Source organism: Anopheles stephensi, chromosome 2 (genome assembly GCF_013141755.1).
Source record: "Anopheles stephensi strain Indian chromosome 2, UCI_ANSTEP_V1.0, whole genome shotgun sequence".
Lineage (NCBI taxonomy): Eukaryota > Metazoa > Arthropoda > Insecta > Diptera > Culicidae > Anopheles > Anopheles stephensi.
This window is the reverse complement of record NC_050202.1, coordinates 37,970,224-37,989,173: the sequence shown is the minus strand read 5'-3', so window position 1 is coordinate 37,989,173 and position 18,950 is coordinate 37,970,224. Positions and strand designations below refer to the sequence as shown.

The 18,950-nt window shown below is 44.7% G+C and overlaps 3 long non-coding RNA genes across 4 annotated transcripts; 2 read left to right on the top strand and 1 right to left on the bottom strand.

Annotated features, from left to right (window-relative positions):
• Positions 1 to 12,203: 12,203 nt before the first annotated feature.
• On the top strand, positions 12,204 to 12,911 carry LOC118517733. 2 transcript variants are annotated; one of them, XR_004908352.1, is made up of 3 exons: positions 12,204 to 12,428; positions 12,494 to 12,671; positions 12,733 to 12,911. It is a non-coding gene; the product is annotated as an uncharacterized LOC118517733 (long non-coding RNA). The 2 variants fall into 2 exon arrangements; XR_004908351.1 differs by lacking the exon at positions 12,204 to 12,428 and having other exon boundaries at positions 12,453 to 12,671.
• LOC118517735 lies at positions 12,689 to 13,959 on the bottom strand. Its single transcript, XR_004908354.1, has 2 exons — positions 13,342 to 13,959; positions 12,689 to 13,270 (listed from the first exon to the last, which is right to left on the bottom strand). It is a non-coding gene; the product is annotated as an uncharacterized LOC118517735 (long non-coding RNA).
• Positions 13,960 to 14,627: 668 nt separating this feature from the next.
• On the top strand, positions 14,628 to 17,269 carry LOC118517734. Its single transcript, XR_004908353.1, has 3 exons — positions 14,628 to 14,986; positions 15,066 to 15,683; positions 15,764 to 17,269. It is a non-coding gene; the product is annotated as an uncharacterized LOC118517734 (long non-coding RNA).
• The last annotated feature ends 1,681 nt before the right edge of the window (positions 17,270 to 18,950 follow it).

Here is an 18,950-nt window from a genome sequence, read left to right as displayed (position 1 = left end):
ACGCCAGGTTCGGTCAAAGGCTTTGGATAGGTCTATGATTGCTAGGTCTATGTGGTGGTCTCTACTGGTGGCTTTATCTAATAGATCGTCCAGCTTGGCAAAGTACGTTTCCGTACCTCTACCCGGCTGAAACGCATGCTGGTTATTGCTAAGGAGATTACGGTCTTGTAGTTCCTGTGTTAATCTACGGTTTACCATCCTTTCCAACACCTTAGCAATACAGTTAAGGAGCGAGATTGGACGGTAACTATCTAATTCATTAATGGGTTTTTTGGGTTTAGGAATCGGAACTGTTAAACTGCCTTTCCAGTCCGCCGGGATATTCCCGGTGGACCAGATGCTATTGTAAATGTTAAGAAGTATTAGTTTCGCATACGGGGGCAGGTTTTTAAGCAAAGGATAACCTACGTTGTCAGGGCCGGAAGATTTGCCCTGACATTTTCTGAGGGACCAGTTTAGTTCAGCTATTGAGAAAAGTCTATTGTATCTATGGTTAGTGGCATCTACTTGGGGAAGTGGGATCTGTTCTGCAGTTTGTTTGTGACGACGGAATTGTGGAGAAAAGTTGTCTGTAGCAGAAACATTTGCAAAGTGTTTTGCAAATGCTTCAGGTACTTCCGCGGGAGGGATGGTGATAGAGGGGTTGGTTGGTAGGTTAAGGGTAAAAGGAGCATAAGAGCGTAGGTTGCGGCCCGAGAGCACACTCACCCGCCGCCAAAGCTCCTTACAGGACAAGACAGGGCTGACATCAGCTACAAACTGATTCCAACTACTCTCTTTCGCTGTTCGGATTGCTTCTTTGGCAAGGCGATTGGCTTCCCGATACCGTTCGGCTAATATGGGTGTGAAAAAATAATCGGGTATATGGCTTGCGCGGCGGAAACGGCGTAGAGCACCGCGACGGGCTTTGATAGCCTGCGCGACTGTCTCATTCCACCGGGGGACATTTCTTGGGGGGGGATGTATTGCCTTTTGTACGAGGGATACTAAGGAAAGCTGCTATTTTAATGGTTTCTACGAAGCGGGAAATGGAGGGGTTTTCGTCAAGTGGAAGATTGAATCGGATTTCTGTTTGATACCTTTCCCAGTCAGCCTCCTCATACTTCCAACGGGAGCGTATGAGGGATGGCTGAGTACGAAAGGAGCTATGGATTAAGAGTGGGAAATGGTCACTGTTGTGTGTGTCTGTGTCAACGGCTATGTGGAATTGAGGTGCCATGGAAGATGACACCGCACAGTAATCTAAGATGGAGCTTTTCCCGTCGGAGGGAGAAACGCGGGTTGGGGTTTGATTGTAGAGGATTTCTAAATCGACAAAAGGAAATATGCTTCTAATATGGTTGGGTTTTCCTCTTCCGAGGAGGGAGAGCCCTTATTCCCGCGGGCTCGCTTGCGGGTGATGGAAGAAGTGGTGGAGGTGGTGGAGGCCGCGTCTTCTGAGTCGATCAGAGTTGTGTCGGTTTCCGATTCTAGTGAGTTGTCGTTTTGTTCTTGTTTGTCATTATTTTGGTTCAGTATTTTTTTAATCATTTTACCTTGTTCTTTTATTTGTTTTCTCAAACTGTCGATTGATTCTCTTAGTGTTTTGATAAGTTCTTCTTGTTGCTGATTTTGTGATTGTAGATTAGCAATGAGTATGTCTTTTTTGTCTTGCGTCGTTTGTTGTGCGTACGTAATTCGTTGTTGGACAAGGGAAGAAGTTACAGGCAAACTAACAGATCTACGGGCTTCTCCGTAAGAACAGTTGTTATCTACTTTGTACTTGATGACTGCTTCTTCTTGTAGGTAGCGGGGACAGGAACGGGAGAAGGCGTTATGTGTTCCTTTGCAGTTGATGCACACGGGGTCGACGGGGCAATCTCCGTGGGCAGGTGTACCGCAGTTGGCGCAGGCTTGAGCTACCTTGCAGCTCATCTTGGTGTGTCCATAATGAGCGCAGTTGTAGCACATCATGGGTTTTGGGTAGTAAGGTCGGGTAGAATCTTGCAGGACACCGAGACGGATGAATGACGGGATCGAGGTGGTGTTTATACGGAGCAGGAAGATGTTGGTCGGCACTTATTCACTGTTCACTTTACGTTTGAATCTACGCACAGAAATTACGCGTTGATCCTTCAGTTCTTCTAAAATTGTCTCGTCACTAACGTCTTTCAAGTCTGGGGAAAAGATTACACACTGAACACTGTTCAAGGTCGTATGGGGAGTCACTGTCACACTAGTCCCGTCAATGAGTTTGGAGAGGGTTTGTAGCGATTTAAATTGTTTGGAACTACGGGTCTTAATTAGGAGTTTTTTACCGTTGTCAATAACTTTGCCGGGTTCGGAAAGTTCACCAGCAAGGGAGGATAAGGATTTACCAATGACGAAAGGGTTTTTTGGGAGGAGAGAGCCGTCGGTTGTTCGTAGGACAAGGAACTTCATGTCTCCGTGGTCATTGTTCTTGTCCATGTAGTCTGGTAGGGTCCTCTCATTTCGGGAGGGCCCGCCGAGAGGGGGAAAATCCCTCTCGTAGGAAGGTGGGCCTGGCATTGTAATGCCGGGCCCAGGAAAACAAAAATTATAAGTCCTGTCAGTCGTAAAAGTAAATGTTAACACACTACACTTTAAGAATATCACCACGACTCACCACCTACACTAAACGAGTCTTTTTTGCTCACTTAAATTGTCTCTTTTTTAATACCAGCACACAAAAATTATGAAATTACCAGGGCCTATCTTTCTCTAAAGCTCTTAAAACTAGCACCACGGTACAAAAGTCACGCACGCACCACGGAGAGGTATAGAACTTCTGGATTAGTTTTAAGCACAGGTACACTGGGTAAAATAAAAACACCTGGTAGGACACTGCACAGCAACACAGGAAAACCGCACAGGTACACCGGGTAGAAACCACTGCACAGCAGCACAGGGTAACAGCAACAGGTCGCACTACACACTGTACAGGCACAGAGAAATCTCACTACAACAGGTAACACTAGGAATACTGGTGAAGCACTGAACCGGGAGTACAAGCAGAACACGTCTGTTCAGGTTGACTGTCGTAGCAAGAGGGCCCGTCCGTGATTGTCTGTTGTGCGTAGGTTAGTCTTTGTTGGACAAGGGAAGGAGCTACGGGCAAATTAACAAATTTACGGGCTTCGCCAAACGAACAGTTATTTTCTACCTTATACTTGATGATAGCTTCTTCTTGTAGGTAGCGGGGACAGGAGCGGGAGAATGCGTTGTGGTCCTTTGCAGTTCTTGCACACGGGATCGACGATGCAGTCTCCGTTAGCAGGCGTACCGCAGTTGGCGCAGGCTTGAGCTACCTTGCAGCTCATCTTGGTGTGTCCATAATGAGCGCAGTTGTAGCACATCATGGGTTTTGGGTAATATGGGTGGGTTGATACTTGCAGGGCACCGAGACGGATGGTAGATGGTATCGAGGTGGCGTTTATGCGAAGCAGGAAAATGTTGGTGTTCACGATGTCTCCGTTCACCTTTCGCGTGAATCTACGCACAAAAATCACTTTCTGGTCCTTGAGTTCATTCAAAATTTCATCGTCGTTGAGGTCTTTTAAATCGGGGGAATAGATCACGCATTGGACACTATTAAGGTTGGTATGGGGAGTCACTGTCACAGGGGTTCCGTCGATAAGTTTAGTAAGGGATTGGAGCGTTCGGAATTGTTTTGAGCTACGGGTTTTAATGAGGAGTTTTTTACCGTTGTCGATCGGTTTTCCGGGCTCGGAAAGTTGACCAGCAAGGGCAGAAAGGGATTTGCCAATAACAAAAGGGTTTTTAGGGGGAGGGGATCCGTCGGTCGTTTGCAAAACTAAAAATTTCATGTCGCCGTGTTCGTCTTTACTGTCCATGAATAGGGGCAAGGACCTCTCATTTCGAGAGGGCCCACCGGGAGGGGGAAAATCCCTCTCGGGGAAAATTGGGTCTGGCATTATGATGCCGGGCCCAGTAAAAAGGATTTAAAATGTCCAGTCAGTCACAAAAATTATAATAAACACTGCACAAAAAATTATCTCTACGTCACCACACACACTGATCACCAAGAGTCTTTTTCCTCACTTATTCGAATGTCTTTTCACTACGCCACTGCACTAAAGTTATGAAATTTATGGTGTCTCGTCTCACTCTTAATCTCTTAAAACGAGCACCACTGCACAAAAGTTACAGAATGTAGCACAAACGGGTACAGCAACACACGGAAAAACCACCGGTAAAATCCCCGGGTAAATACACACGGGGAAGAATTCCGGGATTTTTTCTCTCCCGGTATATAACCGAGAAACGTGCGCGTTTTCTGGCATAAGCGAACAAGCTACGAAGCATCGTACATCGCCGCGTCGCGATCTCAACGAACTCAACCGAAACCTAAGCCCTCATCATGTCTGGCCGTGAGAGTGTCGTCAAAGCAGCTGAAGCGGAGTGCGTCCCGAAGAGGAGTGTTCGTGGTGAGGTTCTCGTTCTCGATGACTACACGCGATCACTCATCACCAGACGTAATATGCTGAGGCGACGGTATCAGCGGACTGGGGATTTGTTGCTGAAACGCCAGGCCACGCAGCTTATGCATATCATCCGCGAGCGAGTACAGACGATCCGCAACAACAGCTACGCGCGTATGGTCTAGGCTACCTCCCCATGCACCCAGCTTCTGGAAAACTGCAAAAGTCCTTCGCACCAAACCCAGACCAGTACCACCACACACCATAGCCACGAACCAGACGGCATACACACCAGCAGAAAAGTCCGATGCACTTGCCTACCAGTTTGCCAGTGCTCACCAGATCGGTCTGTCGATGCCCAGTCCACATGAGTCATCTGTGGCTGCGACGATTGACCGACTCGATGAGGACGACCCACCCTTTCCACCCGAAGACCAAACCGCCATAGCAGAAGTGCCAGCAATTAGCCTAAGTGCATTCAACATCTAACAATTTACCAAAAGAACTGCCTCTTGGCATACACTACGACAAGAGCGCTGAAAAGCTTTATAGCTGAGTCTCGCAAAAATATGTTAATAATGTTAATTCAAAGCCATCCATAAATAAATTCTTTAACTTAAAAAAAACCTTTTTGTGGCATAAGCGAACAAGCTACGAAGCATCGCACATCGCCGCTTCGCGCTCTCAACGAACTCAACTGAAACCCAAGCCTTCATCATGTCTGGCCGTGGAAAGGGAGGAAAAGTGAAGGGAAAGGCAAAGTCCCGTTCGAACCGTGCTGGTCTGCAGTTCCCAGTTGGCCGTATCCATCGTCTGCTGCGCAAAGGCAACTATGCCGAGCGTGTCGGTGCCGGCGCACCAGTGTATCTGGCTGCCGTGATGGAGTACCTGGCCGCTGAAGTGTTGGAATTGGCAGGAAACGCTGCACGAGACAACAAGAAGACGCGCATCATCCCGCGTCATCTGCAGCTGGCCATCCGCAACGACGAGGAATTGAACAAGCTGCTGTCCGGTGTGACCATCGCCCAGGGTGGTGTGCTGCCCAACATTCAGGCCGTGCTGTTGCCGAAGAAGACCGAAAAGAAGGCCTAAGCTCACTAGCCAGCCACCAGCTGCTCCACCAAAAACCGTCCTTTTCAGGGCGACAAATCGTATTGCTAAAGAATATGTTGAACCATTCCTGTTCCCTCCCTAACCGTACCTTCGAAAATCCCAGCCTGCCAGCCTGTCAAAGGTAACGCATGCAAGATGAAGTAGAAGCTGACACACAGCCTCATTAACCTGATCCGCATAGGGCCTACCTGCAGTGCAGGGTAGCCAAAACATCCCATAAAAATTAAAATAGCAAACCTTGTACAGGTAGGAATTAACCCTCCCACACGGACAGGACTGAGGATATGAGGCTTTCTTAACCTGGTTGGGACATACAAATTTAGTCCAAAGAGTAGTGTTGGGGAGTCGATCCGGTAGTCCCGCAACAAATAATTTCTTCTTCTTCCCAGGCACTACAACCTCGAGAGGTCTTGGCCTGCCATTTCTGGCTTTCTATGACTTGATTCTACCCGTAGCAAAGTAGTCAGCCCTACGGACGGGGAGGCGGTCTGGATGGGATTTAAACCCCGGTCCTACCGTGTGTGCACCCAGAGCCAATTTCGCTGGTTCAGGGACTCGATGCCCAAAATAGGGTTTTGGCGCGATTTCTTTCGTTTTGGTTGAGCGTTTTAAGTTGAGCGTTTTAAGACCGATCGGTTCGAGATACGAGATAAGACTAAAACTATTTTATTACAATTACCGTTACCTTACAATTATGAATTTGTATTAGTGTTAGATTTAGCGCGTAGTGTTTAGCGTGTATCGTGTATCCTGTCGTGTATCATGCATCGTGTCGTGTATCGTGTCGTGTATCGTGTGGTACAGTACGGTGCACAAATGGATACGGCTGCCACAGTACTCCCCTCCTAGACTAGATTACCTTTTAGTGAAACCTCTCGGGAATTATCACTCGTCGTCCAGAACGAGTGACTCTAGTCGGGGATTGTATGACAGGAGTTGTGTCAGCTGGTACCGGGTTGTTTTGCTGGTCCTCTAGCGCGAATGCAGGTTTCAAACGGTCCACCGAAACGTTGACTGTTCGGCCTCGGATTTTCAGCGTGAAAAATTTTTCGGCTCGGCTAACCACCTCGAATGGTCCTTCGTATGGAGGTGATAAAGATGGTCGTACCGAATCATTCCGCACGAAAACATTTCTGCACGTCCGCAGGTTCTGGTGAACGAAAACGTTCCGATTTCCATGCCAAGCAGTCGGCTGGGGGCGAAGATCACGCATAGTCCTTCGAAGTTTGGCGACAAATTCAGCTTCGTTCGGGTTGGTCGGGTTGCTAACGAAAAACTCAGACGGTATTCGAAGCGTTGTACCATATACCATCTCGGCCGCCGACGCTTTTATGTCCTCCTTGTAGGCCGACCGCAGTCCCAGTAGGATCATCGGTAGGTGCTCGCTCCAGTGTTCAGTATCATGGCAAAGGATCGACGACTTAAGGGTTCTATGCCATCGTTCGATGATTCCATTCGATTGTGGATGGTACGCAGTCGTGCGCAGGTGGCTGGATCCGAGCAAACGAGTCAGTTCAGCGAACAGCGATGACTCGAATTGGCGTCCTTGGTCGGAAGTTATGAAGGAAGGAACACCAAATCGAGATATCCATCCACATACCAGAGCTTCGGCAATTGTGATCGCGGTCATATCCGGTATGGGTAACGCTTCTGGCCAACGCGTGAATCTGTCGATGACCGTTAGACAGTAACGGTTACCTTTACTCGGGGGGAAGGGCCCAACGATGTCGATGTTGATATGTGAGAATCGACTATCCGGAGCCGAGTATCGGGATACAGGCGATTGGATGTGGCGTGTCACCTTCGAGCGTTGGCATTGCAGGCAGCTCCTAGCGAAAGCGATACTGTCCTTGCGGATGCTTGGCCAAACAAATCGCTCCGTCATTAATTTGGCCGTTGCACGCGTGCCAGGATGAGACAAATTATGCGTTGCCTGGAGCGCAGCTTGCCGGAACCGTTCCGTTATAAAGGGCCGAATGCGATCACCAGTGCAGTCACATAATAGTTGTTTGGTACTGCCTGGAATGGTAAAATACTTTAGTTTAAGCGAACTATTCAGTTTACCTTCTACGATATTTTGAAGGTCGTGGTCGTCTTTTTGGCTCTCTGCTAGGGCTTCATAATCCAGGGATGGCACTGACTTTACTGCATTGATGCGGGAGAGCAAGTCAGCCACGATGTTGTCCTTTCCCACAATGTGACGGATGTCCGTTGTGATCTGACCAATCACATCCAACTGGCGAGCTTGACGGTCCGAGGCTTTGTCAAGCTTCTGGCGGAAGGCAAATGTGATGGGTTTGTGGTCGGTATAGATGTGACAGCTTCGTCCTTCGAGCATGTATTTGAAATGCCGCACCGCAAGGTATATTGCTGTCAGCTCGCGATCGTAGGTACTATACCACAGTTGCGCCTTATCGAATTTCTTCGAATAAAATCCGAGTGGTTGAGGGTTTCCATCGACGATTTGATGCAGAACCGCCCCTGCGGCGATATCAGATGCATCGACCCAAAGGGATAGCTCTGCAGATTTGACGGGATGCGATAACAGCGTAGCATCGGCGAGTTGTTGCTTACAGCGCTCGAAACTTGCGGTTGTGGTGTCATTCCAGGTCAACGGGGATCGATCGTTGCGTTTGTTGCCAGTAATCATGGAAAGGAGTGGAATCTGGTGCTCGATCGCGTTTGGCATGAACCTACGGTAAAAATTTAGCATAGCCAAAAACCTTTTTAATTCCTTCACTGTCGCAGGACGCTTGTATTCTGCAATAGCTCGCACGCGGTCTGGCAAGGGACGGATACCATCAGCAGATACAGAGTGGCCAAGAAAATCAAGAGTATCACGGCCGAATTCGCACTTGGCAATATTTATCGCCAGATTATATTGTTTGAGCCTTTCAAACAATCGACGCAAGTGTTCACGATGTTCTTCGGGTGATGATGAAGCGATGAATAGATCGTCAATGTAGGGGAATATGAAATCCAACCCTCGCACAACCTCGTGGATTAAACGTTGAAATGTTTGCGCAGCGTTGCGCAGTCCAAAGGTCATGAACGAGAACTCGAACAATCCGAAGGGTGTCGTGATGGCAGTCTTAGCAATATCCTCGGGATGGATTCGCACCTGATGGAACGCCTTCTGCAAGTCAACTTTTGAAAAAATAGTTTTACCTTCTAGGATGGTAGAGAAGTCCTGCAGGTACGGTAAGGGATAGCGATCCGGGATGGTTTGAGCGTTGAGTGCGCGGTAGTCACCGCATGGTCGCCAGGACCCGTCCGCCTTTTTCACCATGTGAAGCGGGCTCGCCCAACTGCTGCTAGAAGGTCTGCATATCCCAAGCTTCATCAGATGTTCGAATTCGGATCTCGCAGCTTCAAGCTTGTCCGGGGAGAGCCGTCGTGGGCGTGCATAAACAGGCTGCCCAGTCGTTTCAATTCGATGGTAGACCGGTGCATCGCAGATTGTACCCGGTGGCGCGAGACGAGTGATGTTGGGAAATTCGGCTAACAACTCGGCGTAGGGTGAAACCGCCTGAAAAGTTTTAACCGAACACTGCTCACTTTTCGCAAGGAATCCAACCGACTCGAGGTGGGTGGTGTTATCGATGAGACGCTTTCGTTTAATATCTACCAGTAGGTCAAAATTGCCTAAAAAATCCGCACCAATTATTCCGGAAGTTACATCGGCTATCAGGAACGACCACAAGAACTCACGACGAAGACCGAGGTTTACTTTTAATAAAACTTCACCATATACATTAATGGGCGATCCGTTCGCGGCGAACAGTTTTATCGAAGATGGTTTAACTCCGGCTGAAAGCAAATCTTTCGGAACCACAGACACATCGGCGCCTGTGTCGATTAAAAATTGCATTGATGTGGTTGTATCGGCAATTCTTAGGCGAAAGATTGCGGCTGTAGTGGTGAGTTCGCCAATCTCCACCGCAGCATCAGCAGAGCGTCGCTATTGTGAAGGTGAAGAGCTTTGAGCGGTGCAGGGTTTTCGGCATTTTCGAGCTTCACTACCAAATTTGCGATGAAACCAACACGGGCCAGTCGAAAAATCCCTGCGACTAAATGAGCGTCTACCTGGTGAACTGGCGCGGGAAACCGATCGTCCACGATGCCTTCGGTTGGGAAACACGTTTTCAATGCGCCTGGATAATTCAGCTATCTCTTTTCGAAGATCAGAAATGGGGTCGTTGACCGCGGTTTCAGGCACGTGGTCTGGCGCCATCGCTGATTTTTTTCGTTCGACGGCGTTAATGCTCCTAAGTTCCAAAGATTCGACAATGGCGTCAGCGATGGTGGTTTTGTCGGCGGCGTCACCACGAGAAGCGATCACTGCCGCTTGTGCATGTGGCGGTAGCCTGGATGCCCAAAGATCGATAAGCACCGTTTCGTTAAGAGCGTTGCCAGCAACGCGCTTCATCTCGTTCAAGAGCTGGCTTGGTTTTTTATCACCTAGCGGCATATCGGACAATACGCGCTGCAAACGCCGCTGCTGACTGTCTGCGAAATAACCGATCAGTTTGGTCTTTATGTATGTGTACTTGTCCATCGTCGGTGTGCCATCGATGATTGACCTTAGCTCAGTCAGTTTATTAGGAGGCACCTGTGCCATAACGATGTTGTACTTTCGCGTATCGTGCAATGCGCCTATTCCCGAAGCAGCGAACCAAAATTCAAGCGACATGAAATATGTCTCTATGTTGGTGTCTTCCATGCTGGGTGGATTCAATCGAGGCGTATGGATTGCTTCAATAGCGGCCGGTTGAGACGCGGGGTTCGCGGTAGGCGGATTCGTAATCACTTTATCCTCTAGCATTTTTTGGCGTACACGAAAACTCGCTCGAACAAAAATCACGCACTTGTAACGTTAATAAAAAACTCACGTCGGGGTCACCACTTTGGCGCGATTTCTTTCGTTTTGGTTGAGCGTTTTAAGTTGAGCGTTTTAAGACCGATCGGTTCGAGATACGAGATAAGACTAAAACTATTTTATTACAATTACCGTTACCTTACAATTATGAATTTGTATTAGTGTTAGATTTAGCGCGTAGTGTTTAGCGTGTATCGTGTATCCTGTCGTGTATCATGCATCGTGTCGTGTATCGTGTCGTGTATCGTGTGGTACAGTACGGTGCACAAATGGATACGGCTGCCACAGGGTTATTAGACGACGGATTTTTCATCGGTGATTTTCTGTCAAAACGCGTTTGACAGATAAATGCTGGTCTGAAAAAAAAAGAATTCGACATGCTCAATTCAGATTTTGATCTAGATGGTTTTTTTTCTGTCAAAGTAAGGATTGTTTACATTTTGGAAGCGTTGATTTGCCTCACATTTTTTATTGTACATCATTGTACAGTCTAGTTCGTGTGATTTAAGATAAATATTGAAGATGATGTCTTGTTAATGCATAGAAAGCGACTTGGGACCAGTTTGAACCGAAAATTCTCTAACCGAATGTTCGTCTGACCAAAGCGCTGTCGGTCTCGAAAAAGTATCCCTATCATAATGGCATCGTCAGTCGGTGCCCGGGATGGTACGATACGTGTTAATGATAAATATTTCATTACATTTTAGAATAACGTACAATTCAAATGTAAAATAATTCGGATGATGGCATTAAAAATCTGTGCAGCATATTGCATTATTACACGGACAGAGGGTTTTTTTCTGTCAAACGCCATATTTGACAGAAAATCACCAACCAAAAAATCCGTCGTCTAATAACCCCAGAAGCACACAGCAAGCGTGTTGTATCCACGAGGATACTCGGCAAACAATTCGGGTCAGTTTGTAGGTGAAGGGTATGTAGAAATCGTGCGAAAATGGGTGAAACTCATGGGGGGCAATCTCGCTCGGGCGAACTAGCTGTTTAGCTCGTTGCAGCGCATGCGCTGTGCTGTCTTTGAATGTGTGCGTGCGTCAAAAGCGAGCGAAACGCCGCTATGTCAAAAAATGTGTAAACAAACTCAGTTGGAGTTCAGAAAGTATACTGTTTTTTCTTCTTCATCGGAAACGTCAAAAACTTCAATCTGTCATCGCAGCAGGGTTCGTCACCCTAGATATAGCAAAGTGTCGTAGTCTACTTGTTCGCTCCAGAAGCGCAGTTATTGAATGCCGATAGAGCTCGGAGCAGAGGATCGTTCGAACTGTGGAGGGTATGTATAGAGTATGGAGGCATACTCCATCCAAGCGCCACAAATTATGCTTAAAAGACTGGGAAACAGAATGTCCATATAAAAAAAAGTTTCAGAGCTTCAGTGGTTTGATCACTAGATAGCGTCCTCTCGTTATTCCCGAGTCAAAAAATCCTTATAAAAAAATCTAGATTCTGAACTTCAGAGGTTTCCTCTCTAGATGGCGTTCTTTAGGTATCCCAGAGACATAAAGTCCATTTATATAAAAAATGAAAGTTTCAAAGCTTCAGTGATGCGCTCAGTAGATGGCGCTTTTTCACTATCGAAAAGCTAAATGATCGAGATTGTTTCTGCTATCCTCCGTTTACATTAAGATGTATGTATTAAGAAGGTGAATTTTTGTCGATTTGAGAGGGCGCCATTTTAGTCGAGATATGTCAGAGTTTGTTTACAAAATCATATGGTATGGGGCTACCAACATGAACTAACTGCCTCGATTCTCCCCAAATAGCCAAAAATAATGAAATCGAACTATCGTGCTGCTTGAGGGCTGCTTTAGGAAAAAAAGTACCAGCGCCGAACTTTGAAGCTAGTTAAAAAGAGCGTGGAACTTGATGGAACTATGAAGCTTTTCTACCTTCACTTGGAACTCGATGGAACTATGAGGCTTATTTATAAACCATGCATAGTGTTCATCCGAACTATGCGGCTTATTAAGAAGCATACGGTACTTCATGGAACTTTATGCCCATTTTAGAGTGAAAGATGGCCCTTCAAGTTGTTTGTTTACAGGATTATGTCAATAGAACATTGCTATCTGCCATTAAGCGTCATTAGAAGAAAAAATCATTGTGTGGAAAGATGTATTCCAAGCGTGTGAAAAAATCGGGAAACTTGTAGAGAAGGCGTGCTAAAATTATGCGTGAGTTGTTTGAGAACGGAGACGACTGCGAAATAATCGATAATAGAGGTTCGTCAGTGTAGTAATTTACTTTTGAGACTATGTTTTTATATTCTATTTCTTCTTTTAGAATCAACAAACTTTGATCATGCGGTTGAACAAATATCCGACAGTTCCAGTTCAGAAGATGATGAGTGTGGGATCCTGAGTATGAATGTAGTGGTGTGAGTGCGGAACGGCAATGGATGAGAGGCCGCCAGTCTTAGTTGAATGCTGAATAAAGGAGGCTGTGTTGCGTGAACTGGTAAACGGCGTGTATAGTGCATTAATGAGAAGGGAAATGCGATATCACAATGAGCAATAATAGCAGATTAACCAGCCAGATGATGCAAATCAGTTCGTCCATCCATTCACTGTCCACACACTCTACCGGCCTTTCTTTGAAGACACTTCTATACACGTCGTAAATGTTTTCGTGATTTTCCTCTACACATGCTCAGTTTATTCAACCGATCCTTTTGTTGTATATTCGGCCACAACAAATTCGTCGTTCCTTTGCTCGTTCCCTGGATCCAAGGTACAGGAACCGCTAACAACTCCTTATGCTCTCTGTTATCCACTGTTTCTTCGATATTGAACGGCATCTTTTAAGTTTTGTAATGCAATGTCTGTAAGATATAGATCAATTATAAAAATTAATAATAACGAAGGTTTTAAATATATCTGCGATTTATCTTACCTTACACTTTTTGCGTCTACTCGGACTAAGTGCTGGGTGTAAAGGCTTTCCTATCCGGGATTTTTGTTTACGATTTTCTCCACTTGCCAAAATTTTCTATTGTTGTGCCATTCCATTCTGTGTTCCTCTTATATTCTCACCGCTCGCTGCCCTTCTCCCCTTATTGATCCAGCGATCGACACCATGTTTGTGCATGCTAAGACTGGTTCCAAAAGCCCGATACAGTTTGTTGGATTTTTTGTCGCTGTCGCTTCGGTACGCATGATACAAATGTGCAAAGCATCGATGAGTAACCCTCAGAAAAGAAAAGTTAGAAAAAAAACAGAAGTGTACAACAATAACATATGGAACAAAACCTTACCGCTTCGAATGTTCGATGATTGCTGCTTAACTTCTTTTTGTCTAGGTAGAGCATGATGAGCAACGACAGAACTATTGGTACAAACGACAAAGGCAGCGCTCTTCACGCAGGAAATACCATGTTCAATTCTCAATAATAAATAGGGACGTTAATAAAAGATGCAATACCAAAATACACTCACTCACACTACTAACAGAACTACCTGACATACGATATAAAAATATCTGATAACAAATCATCAATACACACAGCCATACAAGCGGTGGTAATGTCGCTACCCAGAAATTCACATTTTTCCACTTTTTTGCGGTTATCGATCGAAAACAGACGATTTGCTTGAAAATAAAAAGCGCATAAAAACTTTCTTTAACGGCTTGAAATACGATAGCTGCTTAAGGCCCGGTTAAAGGTACGTCGAACTATGACGCTGCTTATCTACTGCAAAAGACGTACTAGATCAGCGATCTTTAGCGTGCTGAAATTGGCTGCTTAAGATAATTTGGCTATTTGGGTCCGTTCCTTGAGCAATTTCACTAGTTTATGGGTCATCTTCGCATATCAAATGTTGTCACACAGAGGATTGAAGATATTTGATTGCATTTTTCGTCAAAAATCGCTAGCGATACCACCACCAGCACCTTCTTCAAAGCTTTTACCACTCTTTTCAATATCCATCCACTCGATGACCAAGGAACTGTTATGTCAGTTTGAGAAATGTCAATTTGCTCTAAACAACTCTACCTTCTATATCTACATACCTTGGTCGAAACGTGTAAATGCTCCTTGACATTTCATCCGGAACGAATCATTCCGCTCCGGTAAAGAGGCGAATGAAGTCTCAAAGACCCAAAGCCTCTATAAATAAACGGAAAAAAAAATTCCGCTCCGGTGTGTTCAACACTATTTGTGTGCATCATCTGTCAAATGATGCCGGCCGCATATACCGACCATTCATCGAACCAAAGCCAGCTAATGTAGCAGAAACTATTCCACCCTTTTCTCGTGTACAATCCAGTCAAACTGGTGAATTATAGAATTTCATTTGCAAAACGGTTAATGTGGAAGCGTTTTAGAGTGAACCGTAAAGTGTTCGGTCTCGAACGACGTGTTTAGAATTGAGAGAAAATTGGAATTATGCGACGCGTTTTGGTGAGTGCGGTTTCGTGTGTTCGATCAGTGACTGTATATGGTTCCGTACTAACTTGGAGGGTGGCCATAACAAGATAGAAAGCTGCTTTGTTTCATTTTACATCAACGAATATTGCGACTGCAACGGAAGGAAAGGTATGCTACCAGAGAATGAATAAAATGGTGAAACTTGAAGATCAAACTGTATTTTACCACGAATTGCTTTCTTTTCCAGGTAGTGCAATGGTTTTGTGGGTGAAAAGCAGTGAAGAATACAGTTACGGGTGTTCGGGAAATGATAACATCGTAATTGAGAAGCTAGAGGTGATTGTCGAAAGAATTCGACTGCGTCACAAATCAGTGAATTGTTGACGGTGTCGGCTTCCGCAAGACAAAAAGTACAAAAAGTTATGTCGACGATTTGAGCTGAGCTAAACTAAACGAAAAGTGTGTGGTAATAGACACTTGAGTTAAATGATATTGTTAGATGGCATATTTTTTTTTTAAGGTTTGCTTTCGTCGTGCAACCAAACCTTCATTCGACCGTATCCGTCAAGTCTATTACAAAGTTTGTGCAATTTGTCGTATATTAGCTACGATAAGTGTACGTAAAATTTGTTTGATTTAGGTCGAGCATACAATCATTCGACCTTATTCGTCAAATCCCTTACAAAGTTTGCGCAACAAGTCGTGTACAACTGAGCTGTGTAATTAAAACCGCATTTCTAATTGCGGAATGTTTGCTTGCCATGTGAAAAAAGGCTTATTGCATCATTTTCAAAAAAGATTTTGGTCGTAAGAAGCGATTGGAGATCATAGTCTGAAGAACTGGATATGTCTGCCCAATGAAAAGGTAAGGAAAAAAATCGGTAAATTGATCGAATTTTAGTTTAAATGATGATAGATTAAATTTTTCTATTTGTACACTTTTAGGTATTTCGCAAAAGTATGTCGATTTTGCCGATTGGTGGTGCTGTTGCCCACAACAGCATCAAACAAACACTGTTGTTGTAAGTGAGATATTTCATGATCGTTTATTTATCTATGCTATTTCTCTCAAAAAACGTAACTGTGATATGGTTCACCCAGCGAAAATGTGCTTTTTAATTGGGCTGGCATCTTATAGACAAATTCCGCTTGAACTGATATCGCTGGTTGTACATGCATGAAACATTGCGAATAAAATTCTTGTGTTGAATGAAATTTGATAGTGGGGATGAAAATCAAACATAAACCTTCTCTTGTAGGACTAACATAAGAACTATTGTTATAACGAAACTCATTTTCTAACTACAACAACGCACTTGAAGTCCACGTGGTAATCCTTACCTGAAAGCTCTATTTAGCAGCGCGTCTCCCGTTTAATGCCCTCTCCCTTACCAGGCGTTTTGCTCTAAGAAGTTTTTTTTCTTATGCATGGATGCTTTGGATGGATAAGTTCATGCTAACTATCGGGTTTGAGTTTAAAAGTACACGATACTATTTACTATCCAGTTTAATAGTCGCCTTCAGCACGGACTGCGTACGCTGAGATTCGATTTGACGCCCGCTTCAAGATTAGTTCTTTACCTATGATTCAAAACCTCTGACACAATGATGGCTTATTCATTCTACCGGTGGTTTTGCGTCGCGAAGGCGTAATTTCTCGGTTTTGTGCTGGATCAAATGTAGCTTGCCAGCCGGGATTTAATATTGGGGAAAAGGAAGATATTAATGAGTGTTTCTCCTGTTTCTGTATGAGGTTCTTTTCGATATTGTGTTAAGAACTAGCTGAAGTTTGATTTCAGTGCAGAATTTTTATTAATGTTAATGGCCTTCAGAGCGTTCTGATAAGTCTGCACGTAGCTGTAGAGTCCACTTTATTCGGTCCGGTCGGTACCATTGCTACTAAGCAACTGCCCCACGATCTTCAAGTGCTCTCCTATTGCCTCCTGACCGTCTTCTCCTCTTAAGCTCTTTCTCTCTCTTCTCATTTGTTCCCTAGCCATGCTCCTTTATCTTTCTCCTGCTCACAAAGTATGTTCATCATTAAAAAATCGTCTTATAGTTACAGTTTCTGTATGTTAATTATAGTATATATTGAGTTCAGTTCAATTCAGTTCAGATTAGCTTAAACATGTAGTCTCGCGCACCCAAACTATTTTTTGCTGCTAAGTTTCTGCGTTAGCCAGTCCTCTATTCACAATTTCCTGTTTCATATCGTCCTTCGTGTTCGTTTGTGTAAGGTTATGTCTAAAATGAGAAGAAAATAGAGGTCGTTACTGGTATCTGAGTGGTAGTATATCCGGCGGTATTGGGCATGGGTGTTCTTCAATCGAGTCTCCACATGGAATCCGTTTGCTTAGGTTTGGGGTTCGCTTCTCCAGAGTTCCTTTTTGCGTCAATCGAAAGCTGCGTTGGTGATGTTCGTTATGTGTTCTGTCGCTGTTGCAATCGAATTTCTTTCTGGTCGTCTGAATCTAATGCCTTGTTCGCTGACAACAATTTTGTCGTTTCCCGAACGTTTTAGGACTGTGTATAAATCATTGCGAAATTTGGGGGCGCATTTAGTTGCATAGCATAGAGTTTCAATTTTGCTTTTTTATAGCATCTTCATCTTCAGTTGCCTCTTTTCGGTTCCAGTAGGGTTCGGTTCTCAAAGAACGGGTCTATTAGTTAATATTTCTAGCGAGGATTTTCCTGTAACTGAATGCGGCGTCGTGTTATATGCGTAAACATATTCTTTGATTTCCTTCCTCCAATTGGTATTCTGTGCTTTTGCAATTCGGAGGGATCTTAATATACAACGGTAAACCCTTTCGACAAGGCCGTTCATTTGGGGCCAGTAGGGTATTGTATGTACGAGATGGATGTTCTTATTGTTACAATACGCTTTAAATTATTCGCTGGCAAATGGAGGGCCGTTATCGCTACGGATTATTTCCAGGTAACTGTGCTCCGTGAAAATTGTTTATAATACTTCTATTGTTTTCTTAGCAGTTGTCATCTTCATTTCGCTTACCTTTATAAATCGACTTTAATAATCAACGACCACTAGGAAAGTTGCAAATACTTTTTCCAAAAAGAAATCAATAGCAAGGTCTTGCCATGCACGATCAGGCATTTCTTTTCTCAGCATGGGTTCTGCTGGTGTTTGGAGGCTCACTGCTATGCAACCTGCGCAATCTTGAATTCTTCTATTTACGTCGCGGTCCATGTAGGGCCACTCTGGGTGTCCCCAGTGTGCTCTGTCTAGGGCCTTGTTACGCAAACTAACTGGGAGTATTATTCGGTCATTTCTCACGACAATGCCATTGATCACGCGAAACTCTTTTGCAAAGGCCTGATTACGAACAAGTGGTGGAGGTCATTTATCATCTTGTATAGCTTTTTTGACGCTTTTTGACGTATCATCACTGTGTTGCATCCCTGATTTCTTGTAAGGTAATTGCCGAAGATCCGTCACTGATAGTGCAGAGATAGTGCTCGGAATCTTCGTCAAACGGTTTTTCTCGGTTTCAAGAGTTTGGGAGCATAGACTTGACAGACTATCCGCTATATTCGTTTTTCCGGGGATGTGTTGAATGTGGAATTTATACGGTTGTAGGCGTAAAACCCACCTCAGCGTAAACCCACCCTCAGCTCTAGAAGACGCTCTTTTTCCGTCTTGATATTTCCCTTCAAATACGTACTCGAGGTAAATATGTAATAGGTAAAGATAGAATTTCTCTACGGTCCATACTACTTCCAGGGCTTCCCTCTGTGTTTGTGGGTATACCCTCTCTCTGTTCTCGTTAGTACTTTGGAAGCGAAGCTTATTATACGAGGAGTATGTGAAGTGTTCCTTTGACATAAAACTGCGCCAAGGCCCGCTAAGAACGCGTCAACATATAATTCAATCGGGTCTTTTGGATTGAAGAATCCTAGCCTGCAGACGTTATTTGAAAGTTCCCTTTGGAGATCGAAGAATGCCTCTTTTTGCTCTTCGTCGAATGCTTCGACATCTCCTCTTATGAATTGGCTTAAAGGTTCAGATCTTGTTGGTACATTAGGAATGAATTGGTCAACTAAATTTATCAAACCTAAGAAACTTCGTGCTTCTTCTTAGTTACTGGAGTTCTAAAGTTACTTATGGCGTCTA